Consider the following 20,000-nt stretch of genomic DNA (forward strand, 5'->3'; position numbering starts at 1 on the left):
AAGCAACACGAGAGAGAAAAAAAAAAAAGCCTTGGAGATGCGGGGTATCGATCCCCGTACCTCTCACATGCTAAGCGAGCGCTCTACCATTTGAGCTACATCCCCTAATACTACTTAAATGTCAAGAAAAATTAATTCACACAGATACACACACACACACACACACATACACACACTTCCAATTTGAATGTAAGTTACTACTTGGCTATGGCACGGTAAGGGGATGTAGCTCAAATGGTAGAGCGCTCGCTTAGCATGTGAGAGGTACGGGGATCGATACCCCGCATCTCCAACTACTTTTATTTCACATTTTTATCTGTATTGATTTTATTTTGATGAGTAAAGGCTTCTTCTGAGTTTCCCTAAGTATCATGTTCCTCGTATCCCAGCCTCACTCCAGTATGTGGAGGCACCAGGACTGACCGCCTCGCGAAACGAAATAGTCCTCTTGTAGTCTGATATCTTGCGTACGTATTTCGTAAGTGAAGAATACACAGAGGCTAGAGACACACTTCATGGGTAGCAATGTCATTATTTGTATTTTTCTTATCTTCACTGGAAGCAGCGAAGGATTCACGCCGTACATGGATCAGCCACACCACACCGGAGAGAAAGTGCTGGAGCCTTGTGTTCTGACCGGCTGCTGCTGTCCGTGCTTTAGAGATCAGCTGCAAGCAGTACTATATATTGTATAAATACATTTGCTTCCTACTCGTACTAGACAACCCACCGCTGAATTATACTGATGGTTTTCTCAGGACTGATGATCTTTGATTATTTCTGCTTCACCAGCACTGTTCTTTACATTACCATGACATAAACCTTGGCTACCTCCGCCTGTCCCGCCCTCAGCCATTCTGTTTTTTTTTTTTTTTCTCTTTTTTTTTTCTTTCTCTTGGTTTGCAGGCAGCTGTGGAGTCTTTGTTGCTTGAATGGAAAGAAACTTAATTATTATTATTATTATTATTATTATTATTATTATTATTATTATTATTATTTCTGCAATTATCTTCATTCTTCTACTACTACTACTACTACTACTACTACTACTACTACTACTACTACTACTACTACTACTACTACTACTACTACTACTACTACTACTACTACTACTACTATCACCACCATCATTACCGCCACTGTGTCAAATGTTCAGCGTAATTTTCTTTTTGTATTATCTCTATTTTTCCTGGGCATTGGAAGTGACAGCAATGGTACAGAAGAGATAAGCGTCAGAGAGGAGATGGATACTGAAATAAAGAGTAAGAGATTATAGTATAGTCTACAGGTGATCATCAGACGGTGTGTGTGAGGTGACTTGCTACACATTGTCTGGCAAACACTAGTACTGTGTAATCAAGCGTGAATTCCCGTCATGTGCCTGTGGGAAGGGATGGTATAGGCTATTCAGAATTCCCCACTAATAACAGAGTGAGTAGATTAATTTATGTGGGTCTTATTCTGCGTAATTATAGCTACAAATAATCACAGGGCTTTCTTAATGTTGTTAATGTAAATCCCTTCAAACACACACACACACACACACACACACACACACACACACACACACACACACACACACACACACACACACACACACACACACACACACACACACACACACACACACACACACACACACACACACACACACACACACACTCGACTCACAATCGAGAGGGCCGGGTTCGAATCCCGGTGAGCGGCGAGGCAAATGGGCAAGTCTCTTAATGTGTGGCCCCTGTTCACCTAGCAGTAAATAGGTACGGGATGTAACTCGAAGGGTTGTGGCCTCGCTTTTCCGGTGTGTGGAGTGTGTTATGTGGTCTCAGTCCTACCCGAAGATCGGTCTATGAGCTCTGAGCTCGCTCCGTAATGGGAAAGACTGGCTGGGTGACCAGGAGGCAACCGAGGTGAATCACACACACACACACACACACACACACACACACACACACACACACACACACACACACACACACACACACACACACACACACACACACACACACACACACACACACACATGCCCTCTTCATTTAACCAAGTTCCCTGCATGTTCCTTTCCTTGTCATCTTATAACGCTACCATGCAGATCACCTGGGATACGTAAGACCCTTCCTACACCACCTCCTAGGAATAATGAAGGTATGAAAAAGCATGGACTTTAGCCTCTCCAGCGGCTAAGAAAGCCGGCCAATTCGTTACAAGCTCCTGAACCTCCGCACACTGCCGCCTCTTCCTGCCGCCGGATGTCCCTCCCTCTCACGCTCCAGTGAAGAATCACATCCGTCTGGTACTGATCAGCACCCGGACACACCTGTACAAACACAATACCTTGACCTCCATTTTGAAAATCACAAACAACCTGGTAATGCCTCGCTTCCCCTTCACCACATCTGCTACAAAACTAGCCGTTCATTTCTTCGCTAGATCTATGAAAATGTGAGGATTAGTCTAGCAACTTTCTTGTTTAAAGACAGGTGCATTCACAGAATTGTATTTGTGTGTGTGTATATATATATATATATATATATATATATATATATATATATATATATATATATATATATATATATATATATATATATATATATATATATATATATATATATATATATATATATATTCAATGTGTTTTCCTCTTAGGCGATGGATCCTTGCAACAAACAAGCCACATAAGGTTAGGGATTTGACGACATTCTCTTTGCATAAAGCAATTTTCCTTGAGCTGCAAGGCTTTTACAACAAGAGAAATCGTCGCATCACGTGTGCGTAATGCGACGACCTTCCTCTGCAGACTGGCGGTTGCTGCGGCAAGGAAGATGAGGCAGAGCTTCTGTACTCAATCATCAGCTTAACCAGTACAAGAAACAAATGTGCGCTTTTATAAAATGAAACGGTGTAATTCTTTATCTAATATTCCTTTTGATTTCTTTAATGTTCCTTTCCATTCCTGGTGATTTTGCTTATTCGTATATTTATGCATTTATTAATTCGTTATTTATGCTGAGTTAGAAATGAAATAAGATTTGAAAACCTCTGAAAGAATTAGTTAACCTTTAAACATTGTATTTTCCTTCTTTGTTGTCGTTGGGCATGTCTTGTGGCCATCATTTGTGGCTGGTGTGAGGGCTAGGCGGCGCGCGGCCCCTTACCTGCATTGTTCTTTTATTACAGATGAAAACCTTTGGGAAAATGAAGGTTAAGGGTGTCTCTTACACCTGACTTCTGAGCCGCAAATTTATGTAGATTCTCCCAGACTGTTTCTGAGTCAGGTGTATAATTTGATCCAACAAGGAAGCCACAATTACCGGGGTACTGTTCCTCGATGCGGCCACCGGGCCACATCAACATCTGTCTCAACGTCAAATTTTCCCCAAGCAAAAGCATCCTGTCGGTATTATTCTGCCTCATTACGAATATTTTATTGCCCACCAGGTGTGAGCAGATGGCATCCTTCATTTCCTTTGCCTTTACTTCTTCCCCCTACCCTCCCCTTGCGCTTATTAGTCTTTCTTTTTTCTTTTTTTTTTTATCTAATTTTGTTCTTTTGTTTTTTCCTTTCTTTTTCTGTGTGTGGTTTTCTTCCTCTCTTACTTTTCTCCGTGCACACTTTTGTTTTGATTTTGTGTTCTTTTTTTATCATTTCTTGATTTGCTTCCTGATTTTAACCGTTCCTTTCGCTTTTAACAGTTTAATTATTTGTATTTGTACGAAGTTTCTTTTAATTCCTGTTCATCATTTTTTTTATATATAATTTGGGCATCTTCTCTTATCATTCAATTATTTTGCTTAATTTTTACCTTTTCAATTTTTGCTATCCCGTATTTAATTTCGTTACCTTTTATTTAATTAATCATTGTTTAATCATATCCAATTTTCATTTCATCATGTCTACATTTAATAAGACAACGATAATGCCTTACACACACACACACACACACACACACACACACACACACACACACACACACACACACACACACACACACACACACACACACACACACACACACACACACACACACACACACACACACACACACACACACACACACACACTTTCCTTCACTTACTCGCCACGGTGCATTTTTTCCTCCCTGTCGCAGAGCAATGAAACTCGCAACAGAATGAGCAAAACGACGGTAGTTTGAGCCGCAGCCGGTGTGAAGGGCTAGTGAAGGCCTGCTGGGTGGTGGGATTCGCACTGCTACCACACCCATTACCTAACGACGCTTTAACTTGTACGCTCAAGCCTCCACCTCCATAATTACACGCTCTTCACCCCCGATCTTAATTCACGGGGAAGTGGGGAGCCTTGTTATGGACACAAGTTGCGCACTGTCTATACGAGATTCTCCGGGTGTTGAGTGGAGGAAGCGCTGCCTGGGATAAAAGAAAGCAAATACTCGGAATAGGAGGAGTTTCATGCAATTTTGTTACACGGCGCTCCTCTTGACTCTTTTTGTGTTGATAATTGTGTTAGTTGCTTTTTACTTTTTTTTTATTGGTTGGGGGAGGGGAAGATTGTGTGTGTGTGTGTGTGTGTGTGTGTGTGTGTGTGTGTGTGTGTGTGTGTGTGTGTGTGTGTTAACAGTTTGCTGCTGTAACCGTCTTTCCGTAAGATTCAGAACGCTGTAAGATTATAAGAACACACACACACACACACACACACACACACACACACACACACACACACACACACACACACACACACACACACACACACACAGAGAGAGAGAGAGAGAGAGAGAGAGAGAGAGAGAGAGAGAGAGAGAGAGAGAGAGAGAGAGAGAGAGAGAGAGAGAGAGAGAGAGAGAGAGAGAGAGAGAGAGAGAAACACCAAAAAATACTTACAAAAATAAGTAGATTAAAAAAATGTAAAAGATAACAACAAATCAACAACAACAACAACAATAACAACAAGTCTTCTGAGCTTGTTGGGGCACTGGCATCTCAGTGGACCTTTTTGTTTGATCGTTTCTGATACCCTCGGACAGTTTTCCTCTCTTACATAAAATAACAATAGTAACAACATGAACAACATCATATTTGCCACTGTGATGAGAGACCCTCCTCAGTGAGAGCGCAAGTTGTCAGTGGCGGTAACTACATTATATAGGAACACTCGTGGAGAAGTCTGCAGTTAACCCCTTCAGTACCGAGGACGTATTTTTCACGTTGAGTTTTTATGGTGTGATTAGACGATTTTATTGAAACTAGGAAGGGTCTATGGAGGTCAGAAGATTAATGGACAGTCTTCACTATTATAATCCTCACATAGTTTTCTGAAGCTGTATATTAGAATCACCAAATAGTAACCAGAATGAATATGGAAACGCGTCACGGCACTGCATGGGTTAATGTCAATGCGCAATGGTATCAGACCGGTGAAACAGCGGCGTGCCACAGCCATGCCGTCAGACGCGCCCAAGTTATCGATTTAGTTGTCGTAAGTTCGCATGATGTTCCCCTCACTTCCTCATTGCTTTCTGTCATATTCCCTTTTATTTCCCTACATTTTTATTTGTGTGTACTTTGTATTTGCAGTGTTGTTGTTGTTGTTGTTGTTGTTGTTGTTGTTGTTGTTGTTGTTATGATAATAATCATAATAGTATAATAATAATAATAATAATAATAATAATAATAATAATAATAATAATAATAATAATAATAATAATAATAATAATAATAATAATAATAATAATAATAATAATAATTATTATTATTATTATTATTATTATCATTATTGTTATTATTATTATCGTCAACATCATCATTATCATTAATCTTATTATTATTATTATTATTATTATTATTATTATTATTATTATTATTATTATTATTATTATTATTATTATTATTATTATTATTATTATCATTACTATTGTTATCATTGTCTTCATTATTGTATTCAATTTATTTTCAGTTGTACTACTGATGCATTTGTGTTATCAGTGCGTGCTTGTGTGATTGTTAGTGCGCCTTAAAGTGTTGGTCTGTGTTGACGCCAGTAAATGGAGAGGCAGTGGAATCGTACTCGCTCTCAGGCGCATGTCCGCTGCCATGTTTTGCTGCTTACAGACACACACAGGCAGGCGTGCAGCAGGACTGGACTCTGGAGTGTGCCTCGCCTCCTCGTGGTGGCCATTACTTCCACATTTCCGCCCCGCCATCATCACCCAATTATTCACTGATTACAGAACAGCCTTGTATTGGTTTTAGCTGATGGACTCACCAATAGCGCAGCGCTGCAAATGTGTGAGTCATTCTTGCACACCTATTGGCTTCATCTCCGTTATGATCATAGAAAATCATGTGCATTTTACTTCATTCAGTGATAAACGATGATTCTTAGCTTTTCCTCCGGATCGAAGTGCAATTTTAATTCTTTCTTTTACATTGTACCTTACATTTTAACTCTCGTGTACTGCTAAGCGATTATTCCTTACGTTTCCTTCGAGTCGTATGGATGTATTTTCATTTCTTACTTTTACATTGCATCTTACATTTTAATTCTGTGGTACTGAGTCTGGTGTGTATATTGCCGGGCCGAGCAGTATGTAAGCGTGCCACGCTGGGATCAGACGGAGGAAAATGTTCGGCCTTTAACAGCTTCATGAATGTGGTTTATAACACACATTAACACTGAGGATAGGCGTAAATAGTCTGGTGAGCCGGCACTGAGGGATCGGTTCATCTCGCAGCAGCTGGATCACTGGGCGGCGCCGCTTAACTAGAAGTGACCCAGGCCGTGCAGCGCTCCCCTCTCCAGCAGGCAGGGCGTGGAGGCGCGGCAGACACTCGTCCCCAGTAATACCACAGATAAGAAAGACTTGGAGCAACGGTGAGAGAGAGAGAGAGAGAGAGAGAGAGAGAGAGAGAGAGAGAGAGAGAGAGAGAGAGAGAGAGAGACTTTAGACGTAATCAAACTCCGCCACAAATTGAGATGTCTTGTTCAAGCATAAATTCCTTCACTCACTCCCCCTCACCTTCCACCCCCACCCCCACCAACCAACACAACACCACCTCACCTCTCCCCACCTGAACCAACCCCACCAACACCACCTGTAACCTCACCCCTCCCCTCTCAACCCTTCCTTCTCCTTCACCCCCCTCCCTACTCCCTCTCTCTCTCTTTCCTCCGCCCGGACCGTGATGAAAATGTAGTAATGGATGGTGTTAAATTGATAATGATTGCTAATTCTCCGTCTTAATTATGAGTGGGCGAGTTCAGCGTCCGTGTATCTGTGTGTATCGGGCCGCCCTCCCGTGATTAGCAAGTCGCAGTTCGAAGTCTTGATCGCGGGAACAATGCGGCCCGGGAGTGGTGTTATTAACTGCCGGCCAAAGCAAGTCAATTAGCCCGATTTATTGCACATCATCAATTATCTTTATGGCCGCGGAGAGGATGCAGACCGGGAGAGTTATGTGGGACGTGCGCTTGCCGAGTGTACGTGGTGGTGGTGGTGGTAGTGGTGGTGGTGGAGGGTTATTGTAGTGGGAGTGGTAGCGAGGTGGTGAGATTATAGGGTTGTGGGTTGTTATGGAAGGGTTTGGCTGAGTGTCTGGTGGATGAGTGGGTGAGTGAGTAGTAAAGATTCGGTGTTAAGTAGTGAGGTGGTGAAATTATAGCCTTGTGGGTCAGCCGCTGTGGTGGTGGTGGTGGTGGTGATTTGGGTATTGAGTGTGTGGTGGATGTTTGTGTTCATGTCGATGAGCGGATGAGTAAGTAGTAAATTTTGGTGGTGAATGCCGAGGTGGTGATGGTATAGAGTTGTGGATCATTGTGGAAGAGTGGAGTAACGGCAGTGGATGGATGACGATATGGCTGAGTAGATGCATTAGTAGTATAGTGAAGCATATAACGTAGTAAAGTGGTGAGATTATAAGAACAGTAGTGAGGAAGAGTAGAAGGATATAATTTGGAGCACTGATGAATGGTGGATGTATCATGATGTGGAGGAGTCGTAACCGTTCGTAAGATTCAATCATGAGAGATAAAGCTGTGAGATAATAGATTTGCGAGTACCTGGAGAAAATATGGTGGAAGTAGTAATTTAAGAATACCGGTGGATGATAAGTGGGAGCATGCGTGGATGAGTGAGTGAGTGGAGTTATGAAATTAAAGCATTATGAGTTATTGTGGAAGGGAGTGGTGGTGGTTTGGGGCAGTAGAGGTGGAGGTGCATGAGTAATGATGAGTGAATGTCTTGATGCAGATGAGTGGATGAATAATTGTAGCAGTAAGTAAAGATTCGTGCTAAGTGGTCGTGTAAAAAACTGGCTAATAATCTTCAGTTGAGGGCGTTGTGCCACTGCGAGTAACTCTTTCCCTAACCAGGAGGAGTATAATGTTTACTCCTTTTTTATGATGGTCCAGTAATTATCCCAGCCGAGTAATGATGTGTAACAGAAAATGCAGCTAAACAGGAACACCCAAATGGAGCTTCTGTCCCATTAGTGCACCGGGGAAGATGAAAATGACTCTACGATGATGATGACGATGCTGATGACGATACTGATGGTGACGTGTGAGCAAATGAGGCCTTGGTACAATTTTTCACCGGGTAAGGGAGGGAGGGAGAGAGGGAAAGGGGTAGCACGTGATGGCATGATGGCGGCGGTGTGGTGACAGAATGGTGGTGAGACTGTGGTGTTGTGCCCCGGTTAAAGCGACACAGTGATGAATGTGTGTTGCTTCGTGATGGTATGCTGGTGTGATGAACGGAGGTGGCGGGGCGGTGATGAAGTGCGTGTTCCGAGATGCTGGGTTATGCTGAAGGAGGAGGAGGAGGAGGAGGAGGAGGAGGAGGAGGAAGACGAAGCAGAGGTCAGGGGAAGGAGTTCAGGAGGGTTTGCTCTGCGAGGGTATGAGGTTGTGATGCAGTAGGAGAAGCTAGGAAGTATAGGTAAAGAGATGGGTTTGTGATGGGTGATGTGGAAGAACCAGGTGATGAGGAGGCAGGGAATGGTGAGGTATTAACAGTGAGTGGTGATGGGTAGGGGATTGGTGAGCAAGAAGGAATGGTGAGTGTGTTATTTACTGATTTTTTGTATGTATTTTATTCTTTTTTGCTCTAATGATGACTTACCATTACACGCTGCACATTCTGGGACGGCATTTTTATTTATTTATTTATTATTATTTTTTTTTTTTAGATTGAGCTATGCAATTCCTAAATTAATTATCTTCAATACCATCATAATTATCTTTCTTCTGCACCTCCTCCCTCCGTTCCCAGTACTAGATCATCTCCTTACTCCTCCTCTCTCCCCCTCCTTCTTCTTCTTCTCCTCGTTTTCCTTCTCCTTCTCCTTTTCCTTCTCCTCCTTCTCCTTCTCCTTCTCCTTCTCCTTCTCCTTCTCCTCCTCCTCCTCCTCCTCCTCCTCCTTCTCTTTCCAACATCACCTCCTCTTTCCCCTCCACCTCCCCCTCTTCCTCTCCACATCACCTCATGTCTTTCCTTCCACACATACATAAACTTCCAGTTTCCCTTCCCCAGACCCTTCATCCCCCCCTACCCACACATCACCTCTTGTAACACCACTACCACATTACTACCTTCCCCTCACATCACTTGCTCCTCCTCCTCCTCCTCCTCCTCGACTACCTGCCCACATGTGTTGGTCGGGCAGTGTCACGTCCGGGCGCCCGGCATCGTCCCCCGCGGCCCTTCCAGCAGACGGCGGTCGCTACAAAGGGGCGGCAGGCGGAGACAAATGGTGCCTTGGTGCCCGACCCTGGTGACGTCACAAGTAAACATTGTGCCGCCATTACTCAAGGTGAAAAATGGTTTGTTCTTACCGAGACGATATTATTTTTCAATTTTGTTTTTGGGGGTGCGTTGGTGGTGGTGGTGGTGGTGGTGGTGGTGGTGGTGGTGGTGGTGGTTAAGACTTCATTGTTTTCCGTGATGAGAATGTACTATGTGTATATTAGCACTCCGGTGTGCTTACTTACTTAATTTTTATTTCATTATTTTATTAACTTACCTTATTAATATTATTATTTTTTCTTATCCTGCCACTCACAGATCCGCTACGCTGTTAGATATCGTTATTCTCTCTCTCTCTCTCTCTCTCTCTCTCTCTCTCTCTCTCTCTCTCTCTCTAACGTGGGGCGCGGAGTGGCGTGGCGTGGCGTGGCGTGGCGTGGCGTGGCGTGGCGTGGCGTGGCGTGGCGTGTGGTGTGGAGTCAGTGAGCGTGGTGCGAGGAACCTGCATGAGTTATGGCGGCGTGGATGCGGATGTGCGTGTGAATGGACTCATAATTGCCTGCGTGTATTTTCATCCCTTTCTATTAGTTTGGCGTAAAAAATGGCTCCACTGTTTGTTTTCCCTCTCAGCCTCTCATTAATTAGTATTGCTTCCCTGACACTCGATGATCTACACTAAAACAGGTAATTAATGACCTTATGAATGCAACCTGTTCACTGTATGCACACACACACACACACACACACACACACACACACACACACACACACACACACACACACACACACACACACACACACACACACACACACACACACACACACACACACACACACACACACACACACACACACACACACACACACACACACACACACACACACACACACACACACACACACACGTCAGGTGATCATTGTCATTATTATCTAGACGCACTCTCTCCTCTTCTCTCCTCTTCTCTCCTCTCCTCTCCTGTCCTCTCCTCTTCTCTTCTCTCCTCTTCTCTCCTCTCCTTTCCTCTCCTCTTCTCTTCACCTGTATCTCCTCTTTACCCCTTCTCTTCCCCCCCTTGCAAGATCACCTGGCCTGTGCACCCAATTAATATTCCGTCGTGTTGCCCGCCCTTGTTTATTGGCTGCTTGAGACAGTATTTCAGCCAATGTAAGATTTAGGCTATGCTGGGCTGGGTTGTCTTACGAGCGACAGAAAATACTTGGGCGCTGGAGTATTTGTGGCCAGCTTAGAACAGTCTGAGCGATGAAGTGTCCTGGGGTGTGTGGGGACCAGGGAGAGGAACGTGCTCTTAGTACGTGCAGCTTGGACTAAGTAGGATGCGGCTTAGCTTGGTAACTGGTGCAGGGTAAAGTTAGATTAGGTTAAGTTAGGTTAGATAAGGTTAAGTTAGATTAGGTTAGGTTAGGTTAGGTTAGGCTGTAAGCTTAGGTTATTAAGAAGAGCTGGCAGAACGTTATTTGTGGTGGAGAGTAAAGATGAGGTTCCAGGTAGGTCAGTTAAACTAAGGTTAGGTTATGTTAGGTTAGGTTAGGTAAGGCTGTACGGTTAGGCTTTTAAGAAGAGCTAATGGCCCTTTATTTGTGGTGGAGAGTAAAGATTAAATTCCAGATAGGTCAGTTAAAGTAAGGTTAGGTTATGTCAAGTTAAGGTAAGGTAGGGTAAAGCTATTTGAGGTTAGGTTAGTTAAGATTAGGTTAGGTTAGGCTAGATGTCCTATGTTCGAGGATGGGATATGAGTTAATGTGTCTTTATATAAACTACATGAGTTGCTTATTAAGAGGATCTGGTGAAGATTTAATTGTGATGGAGAGCAAGATAGATTGGGTTGGGTTACATAAAGATAGGGTAGGTTAGTTTAGCGGATGTGGAATAGAATAATGTTCATGTATGCTTATATAAACTGCATGAAATTATTATTAAGAAGACCTGGGAGGGCTTGAGTTATGATGAAAAAGTGTTGTAAATTAGAGATTCTAGGAAGGTTAGGTAAGGTTAGGTTGAGTTGCAGGCCACAGGTAGGAGGTCAGTAAGGTAATTTAATGGTTCCAGGTAGAGTAGAAGACAGAGTTATCAGACACACTTAAATATACGTTAGAAATTAAAAGTGAAGACTGTCAGGAAGATCAGAGATACAGATGAGAATTTGGAAGAATCTAGGATAAATTAGAGACTGAATAACATAAGGATTTGTAGAACAACACACCAGAAAAAATAAAGTTCAATAAAGATGCGTTAGAAAACCTATTATACCCTGTAGAAATAAGCACTGAAGAACAAACGGTTAGAGGAATAGAGTTAAGGCATATTTTGAAAGAGTGTATTGAAGTGTCAGAGGCGCAGATTGACCATACAGGGAAGGGTGAGTTGCAATGCCCAGCGATACGGATTGGCCACTTGAGGGACTTGACGTGCGGCGGGATGGCGTGGCAATCGTAAAGTCAAAAGTCACAAGGGAGTTATTCATAAGAACGAAGTGGACTGAGACACGAGTAGTTGCGTGCCGCGTTTGAAATAGTGCTTATAGAGACGAGAGAGAGAGAGAGAGAGAGAGAGAGAGAGAGAGAGAGAGAGAGAGAGAGAGAGAGAGACAAAGAGACAAAGAGAAAATATATAATAATAACAACCTAAAAACAACGAGGTGGCCAGTGACACGAAGTTAATGTAATCTCGGCAGCTACGATACGAATTAAGGTTGAGCCTAATGAAGTGAAATTACTAGTTCTCCTCAGTACGAAAACTTGATAATTAGTGAGTGGCGCGGTGCATGAGATGATCCGGGGCTGCGTGGGATCCCTCAGGCACGACCACCACCTCCACAACCCCGCCACCTGGACTCGTGCCCCGCTGAATGGTAACACTATCTGGTGCGGAGGAGGGAAAGGGTAAGGATGGTGCAGGGGAGAGCTGAGTGTGCCTGGGTGACCGCGGCGCCCGAGGGATCCAGGCCACAGCGAGCTCAGGCCAGGCAGACACTAAATGGGCTAATTGGCTTGAGGTCTGATGTTCTCCATGCTTGGCTCTGGAGTTTGTGGTGGTGGTGGTGGTGGTGGTGGTGGTGGTGGTGGTGGTGGTGGTAGTGGAAATGCTGCCTGTCTAATTTTGCCTTGCTCTCTACTTTCTGTTTGTCTTCTGCAGGGGCTTTGTTGTTGTTGTTGTTGTTGTTGTTGTTGTTGTTGTTGTTGTTGACGTTGCTGTTGTTGATGTTATTGGTGGTAGTGGTGGTGGTTTTGGTGGTGGTGGTGGTGGTGGTGGTGGTGGTGATGATGGTGATGGTGATGATAATGTTGTTGTTGTGGTTGTTGTTGTTGTTGTTGTTGTTTTAAGGTAGTAAGAGTTGATTAAAGTTCATTCTATTTTACTCCACCATTCCTTCCTCCTTTGTAAACTGTTGAGCATTGTCTTAGTCTATATTTTTACTCCCATTCTCCTGGACGCTTTCAGGAGAGAAATATCAAGACACCTCAGGAACTAAATTACCGACACATCTCATGAAACTCACCTTGTTACTGTGTGTGTGTGTGTGTGTGTGTGTGTGTGTGTGTGTGTGTGTGTGTGTGTGTGTGTGTGTGTGTGTGTGTGTGTGTGTGTGTGTGTATTCTCGGGAGTGGAAGATGTTTATTTATTTTATTCTTCAAGTTGTATTCTTGCTTTTAGACAGTCTGTTTTTTCTTTCTTTACATAGCGTACATAATATTTGTGTTAAGTATTCGCTCTTTTACTTATTTGTGAGACTTTATGGGTTAGAATAGAAGAGGACTTAACCCCTTCAGTACCAGGACGAATTTTCATACTATCTTTACTTACTATTTGGCGATTTTACACAGCTCCAGAAACTTGTGTGGGCATTGAAATGGTGAAGACTCTGGCCATTAATCTTCTGACCTTCATACAGCCTTCCTAATGCTAACAAAATCGTCGAATCACATAAAAAAACCTCAAGGTAAAGATGCGTCTCAGTATTGAAGAGTTTAACAAGATCTTCCTTATCTTCGTGCTCCTCCTACGTCTCATTATCTTGTTAATATCATTCTTTCCTTCTATTTCGATTAAATTAATTAAGTTTTATTAACTGATCAAAGTTTATGAAATTAAGTCATTGCGTTTTTAACCCACAAGTGCCATTTAGAGCACTATGAACGCAATAACATCGTGGAACGTAGAACCTTGACTGTATTCATAACAGACCATAACATTGCCAAGGCGACGGTGGTGGTGCTCTCTCTCTCTCTCTCTCTCTCTCTCTCTCTCTCTCTCTCTCTCTCTCTCTCTCTCTCTCTCTCTCTCTCTCTCTCTCTCTCTCTCTCTCTCTCTCTCTCTCTCTACTTGAATGCTGATACCGAACAATATTCATCAAGTAATGGATGCTTGGAGTTGTCGGGAGAGTGTGACAGTGTTTGCGGGTATGTGTGTATCCTGGCACAGCTGTGATCTGTGAAAACTGGTGCACTTGATAGCATAGCATTGCCTTATCGGGGTAATGCTTGACAATGGCCGCCTAACCAACTATTAGACATCAAAGTTTTTCAATTATCCGTAATCCTTGTAATTTGTTGGGTCAGCAAGACTTGAAGCCTCCATAATTCTTTCATGGCTATTACGATAATTTATCTGTAGGATATCTATGATATTTTCCCGATTCAACTTGTGTCCGTGATCAAGTTGATGGTGGAGGTTCCTATTCAGTGGTGGCGGTCATGCCTGATGAGCGGCGGACACACACGAGAAGGCTTGGAGGTCGGTACCCAAGGTCTCACTCTACCAGTTTCAATATCAGGATGTTGTTGCTGTTATTTTTCTGATCTCACAGACAAGAACAGCTGGCGAGACACAGCGACGCACCAGAAACATTTCCCTACGACACCTGCTGAGTTTTTGCTTCCCCCGTGACCGGTTGTGTTTACTCTACTAACATGGTGCGCACCGCGTTGCTAAGGAATGGTACCTCAGGACCTACTAAAAGAGAGAGAGAGAGAGAGAGAGAGAGAGAGAGAGAGAGAGAGAGAGAGAGAGAGAGAGAGAGAGAGAGAGAGCAAAAGTAATTCAATATGGAATAATTTTCAAGATTAAGTCATTGTTGATATTCAGATGACTTGATTAATGTTCATGATATTAGTTATTAAAATAGTCGCATTCGTGAATCTAATTTCCTGTTTGTGGAACACTATCTTTCTTCATTTAAACTTTGTTTTTATTGTCTTCATCAACCTGCAGCAGCAGCGCTAGGTGCACAAGTTAATTTGATTTCAGAGTGTGTTGCTTCACGTAAGTCACAAGATTATGTTTGTTTTCATGTCACTATGACTGGATGTAAACAAGTGCAGCCTGGCAATTAACCGTGGGTGATATCACCTTAATTCATTCTTACTGTGTTGGCAACTTTCAGCTTTCGGGTTCACTTCCCATGATGCGGCAGTATTGTATTATACATACATGCTAAGATCATAAAGAGAACTGCAGAATGTATAGTAAATCTAAATGTGCGAGTCTCCTTATCATCATTATCCATGAATTTGTCTGAACCTCCTCTTCAGTCTTCTGAGCGACTGAACTAACAAGTCCCGAATTCCACAACCTGAAATTCTTCCATTTCCAGCGGCTGTGTAGCAATCGAACCTTTGACGTGTGTGTGATGTGCGCGGTGCTTTAATTAACTCCACTAACACGCCGACAAAATATTTTCCCGTGCCGGGAATCGAACCCGGGCCTCGCGGGTGAGAGCCGCGTATCCTAGCCACTAGACCACACGGGAATATATAAATGGAAATAATTCTTTTTTTTTTAATGAATTTGTGTATTTCTGTAGTATTGCAAGCAGTTTGGCCGCTGACCACTGTAGTGATGCCCTTCACTTTCCAAGCGATGTCTGTACAAACACTGTCTTTGAACAAAATAAAGAAATGTTTTTTTTTTTTTTTTTTTTTTTTTTTTTTTTTTACAGCCTTTCTTACTGACCATTCTAGTCAGTCATGTGACAGGTTTCCTTGCCCTCTTTGCTGGTGAATATATGGTGTCTTGTGTCTTACAAGTGTACCCAAGGTCTGCGGAGGTCGCTTTTTTGACACTTTTCTTGATAACTTACGTAAAGAGAATACTTTCTTGAATAATAAGAAAGTAGTCTACATTTAGATAGAGCCTTATTCTATGTCTGTTGTGTTCTTTCACACTCGCTGTAGACCGATATCTCTCCTGCTATTTCTCCTCCTCATGTGTAAGCCAGATAATGCCATACTTTACAGCTGGTGGATGAGCTCAAATTTAAGTACAGCTTGCGTGATTCAGTGTATATGATATTGGCTGAGCGAACATTATATGATGATATTCTGTTATCGTCTTTGTATAGCTGTATAAGTGTTAATGCTGGATGGGTAAGTCATTATACCTGTCTGGTTCAAAGGTCTGAGGTCAGAGCATGACTATTGTGTTACCATGCAGTGGCTGCTGATTCCGTGACGCAGGTTCATTTCTCCGCCTAGACCAGCAGGGGAGGAATCAGTACTCTTGCAAAGAGAGAGAGAGAGAGAGAGAGAGAGAGAGAGAGAGAGAGAGAGAGAGAGAGAGAGAGAGAGAGAGAGAGAGAGACATGTGTTTATAACTTTATATTACTCAAACATTCATAATTACTTAGGTATACATGTACTACATATATCCGTATGCTTGCTAATCCGTTTCTTTATTTACATAGTTATTTATATAGCAAGGTGTTTAATGGTGTTGTTGAAAGAACGACAAGCGGTGTTCATCATTCCAGCTCGACCTGGGTAGTGAGGCGACCCCGGGTGCTCCGTCACGCAGCGGGCGACGGCTGAGGCCAGAGGTCGCTGCTTGCCCGGGGAAGCCAAAACAAAAGCCTCACATGATTGTTGCATCTTGTTTCACCTTTCTTATCGTTTCTCCGCGATGATAATGACTGATATCGTAGCGATTCGTAGTTTTTTTTACATCTTACTTTTCTAATTCCTTTTCCCTCTTAGGATATTAGTCTGCCTTTTTTGTCACATATTTTATCACTACATTTTTTTTTATTTCGTTTGTCTTGTCTAGTTTTTGCTTTGAAAATGCTTCTCGTAGCATTACTTTTTTTAATAAAATGTGACCACCACTTGATAGCTCACAGCTTATTAACACTTTGTCTTTCATCGTTGTTATCGTTGGCTTGTAACATGATCTTATCCCCTTCCACTGCCCTGTTTCTCAGCTCATCACAGCGAATGCATTAGTCACATCGGTTGGGTATCCTTAAGGATTTTCACGTTCAACAGATGGTGAGCAGCGCCACCTGCCATCCCGCGTCAGACAACTTGAATGAGGCGTATGTAAATGGGAAAAAAAAAAAGCTGCAAACTGTGAGTCGAGTTGCGGGATAATTAAAGAGGTTGTATAGAGAAGAATGAGGCGAAATGGACGACTTGACAGGCGAGGAGAGTAGATATAATACCAACGAGAACAACAAAATACACCAAGGGTTTCCTTCTCGTATCCTTTGTGCTTCTTTAGACTGAGGTGCGATCAGTAATCTATAGCATGTATGGCGTTCAAATTAATCGTTGACGTATATGAAATATTATGCATAGACAAAAATCGAGTGTAGTCTTTTTTATCATTTCTTCTTGATCTGTCTTGGCCAGAACTGCTCTTTTGAATCGTTAATAATATTTTGTATGCCATTCAAAATTTCAACTAAATTCTGCATACTAAAAATGACAAACTTCGCAGAAAAAAAAAACACAGAAAACAACAGTAATCACATAAAACAGCGAAGAGATATTTTGCTGTATGGGAAAGATTGTGGTTTATGTAAACAATACTTCTGGTGCTTTACATATTGTCTATCAAGTAATCAAATCGAGTGTCAAAGATTACACCAACATCGCCCTAAACTGACTCTTCTATTTCACCGAACTGGTATTGTCATGCGGTCTTTATATCATTCAGAGCAAACTTAAATTAAGTTGTGCAGACGAGAAGAATGTACGCGTTATACAAATATTACAAAACCAAGGACATCCACCTGTCTCACGGTGTACCTCACTGCTGTGGTGGAGTAAAATGATAGCAGAGGCTGGTTTTGAGATCACAGAATATAATGACAAGAAAAAACAAAGGTATAATCAAAATGCTAAGCTTAAGTCAACGTATCGTCTAGTCGAGAAGAAAAGAGGATGTGATGTGGAAAACCAATTCACGTCCACAGGATCTTTTGACAAGAGGAGCAAAATACTGACACGATACTGAATTCCACACCACATACAGAATTTTCCACCGAATGAGAGGATATGTGCTGGAGAGGGAGTTTCTTTGTATAAATGATTCCCTGCCGAGAAGAAAAACACTTCAGAATCTGAGGCAAAGGAACAGCCTTTGTCATTCCGCCACAGCGTGGAAATGTTCAGGACAAGGAGATCGAAGCTCCGGGCAGAAGGAAACTTGTTTCCTGTTGAAGTCAGGTTTGTACTGGCGGCGCTGCCACTACTGGAATAACATGTCTCGCTCCCTCCCATGACAGGCCGGGTGTTGCACCCTCACAACGCAATCCTGCCCGCCAGTTTGGGCAGGAACATTTCCTGCCTGGGCGAGAAGTGAGGCAGGAAGCAGTGACAGACGTGTGTGCTGCACCACCGTGTTGGGGTGCGCCACCTGGCCAGCAGGAAAAGCATTCCGCCTGCCTTGCTGATTGAGGTAATTCTCAAGCTGATGGAAACATTCCATTTCCCTGCCATGTTCTGTTTCGTCTTCCTCGACAGACAGGAGAGTCAGGATGCAGCTGCAGCACAGCGTGTTCATCTTGGTGGCACCGTGCTGTCCTGCAGAGGCTGGGTTTTAGATGCCATGAACTATCCACAGCGACACTATTACCTTCTTCCTCTCCTGAATTTCCTCACCTAAATCTGAATTCTTACCTTTGTCCATTCATGTGTCCATGTTTGCTGAGAACGTCTTACCAATATGTACCAAAACAAACAGTTGACAATATAGCATTTATTTTTTTATCCTTATTGATTTCATTTTACGTGGTCAAAGAATGCTATCAACCATAAAATAAAGTTATAAGTGAAGATTCCAAAAAAAAAAAAAAACTAGTTATCTTAGTTTCTAGAGTGTTTTGATATTCCTAAGAAGGTTTGGTCATCCAGTGTTTGGAAATTTTAGGTAAAACCAAGTTGTTCCATTATGCTCTTTTGTTATATCATTTATTATATTATTTTACGAAGGTCAGTCGACACGTGGCATCCAGCAGCTTATCCACCCATCAGAATGCGCAGCTTAGCCGACATACAACAGCGGGATTGAAGAAGAAAATTCACCCCAAGTTCCTTTCTTTATATTGTAGCAAACACCAGCGCAGTAACAGGTTATTTACGTTCTTATACCTCTAAATACAGTGAAACGTTCCTATAAATTCGTCTGCCTCCGCTGCAGTGACGGATATACTGTGGTGTGTAGTGTCGCTGTGATGGTTGTGAAAGAGAAAGAGAGTAGAGTGCAGGTGACTGAGGGCCTGTAAACTGCACTACCCAACACCAACACAAATTAAGACACTGCACATTTTGCCTTTTTTTTTCTCTCCCAGTGTGGTAATTATACTTTTAAGAGAGAGAGAGAGAGAGAGAGAGAGAGAGAGAGAGAGAGAGAGAGAGAGCATTTTTCACAATATAGTGTTACTGTGCTACTCTCTCTCTCTCTCTCTCTCTCTCTCTCTCTCTCTCTCTCTCTCTCTCTCCAAACAGGTGTTCAGCGGATAAGGTTGATTCCCTCCCTTTCCCTCGCTACCTGGCCTTCTCTCCCTCCACTCCCTCTTCTCTCTCTCACCTGTCTCCTCAAAATGTACCTTCCCATCGTGCCCTTCCTATGAACCTCTATATTTATATCTAGACGTACTCATTTACTTAATTATCTTCAACTTACCTGCCACCCACCTGCCGACACCCAGCCCTTCCTTGTTATTTACATACACCTCCTCCTCCCTATGCTCTATCTTCTTACCTTCCCCTCTTATCGTCTCTCATCCTCCTCCTCCTCCTCCTCCTCCTTCTGCTCCTCCTTCTCATCCTCCATGCCCTCTCATTAGCTGTTGGCCACGTGCACGCTGTTTGTTTTAGGAGTATAGGTAAGAATGTGCGAATATCCTTTTTTTTTCTGTCTTCTTTATTTTATTTTATTTTTTTTCATACTGGTTTAATTTTTTTTTTTTTTTTTTTCGGGGAGGGCAGGGGAGTCTTGGTTGTTGTTGTTGTTGTTGTTGTTGTTGTTTTTTTTGTTGG

General features: G+C 42.7%; 1 protein-coding gene and 3 non-coding genes across 4 annotated transcripts in view; 2 read left to right on the forward strand and 2 right to left on the reverse strand.

Moving 5' to 3' along the window:
• Positions 1-20,000, forward strand: part of LOC123518625 — a 316,215-nt gene that overhangs the window by 192,021 nt on the left and 104,194 nt on the right. The gene's annotated exons all lie outside the window — the stretch shown is intronic.
• On the reverse strand, positions 33-105 carry Trnaa-agc. Its single transcript has one exon. It is a non-coding gene; the product is annotated as a tRNA-Ala (tRNA).
• On the forward strand, positions 220-292 carry Trnaa-agc. The gene has a single exon. It is a non-coding gene; the product is annotated as a tRNA-Ala (tRNA).
• On the reverse strand, positions 15,419-15,490 carry Trnae-cuc. The gene has a single exon. It is a non-coding gene; the product is annotated as a tRNA-Glu (tRNA).

The sequence above is a fragment of the Portunus trituberculatus genome, chromosome 44 (genome assembly GCF_017591435.1).
Source record: "Portunus trituberculatus isolate SZX2019 chromosome 44, ASM1759143v1, whole genome shotgun sequence".
Taxonomy (NCBI): domain Eukaryota; kingdom Metazoa; phylum Arthropoda; class Malacostraca; order Decapoda; family Portunidae; genus Portunus; species Portunus trituberculatus.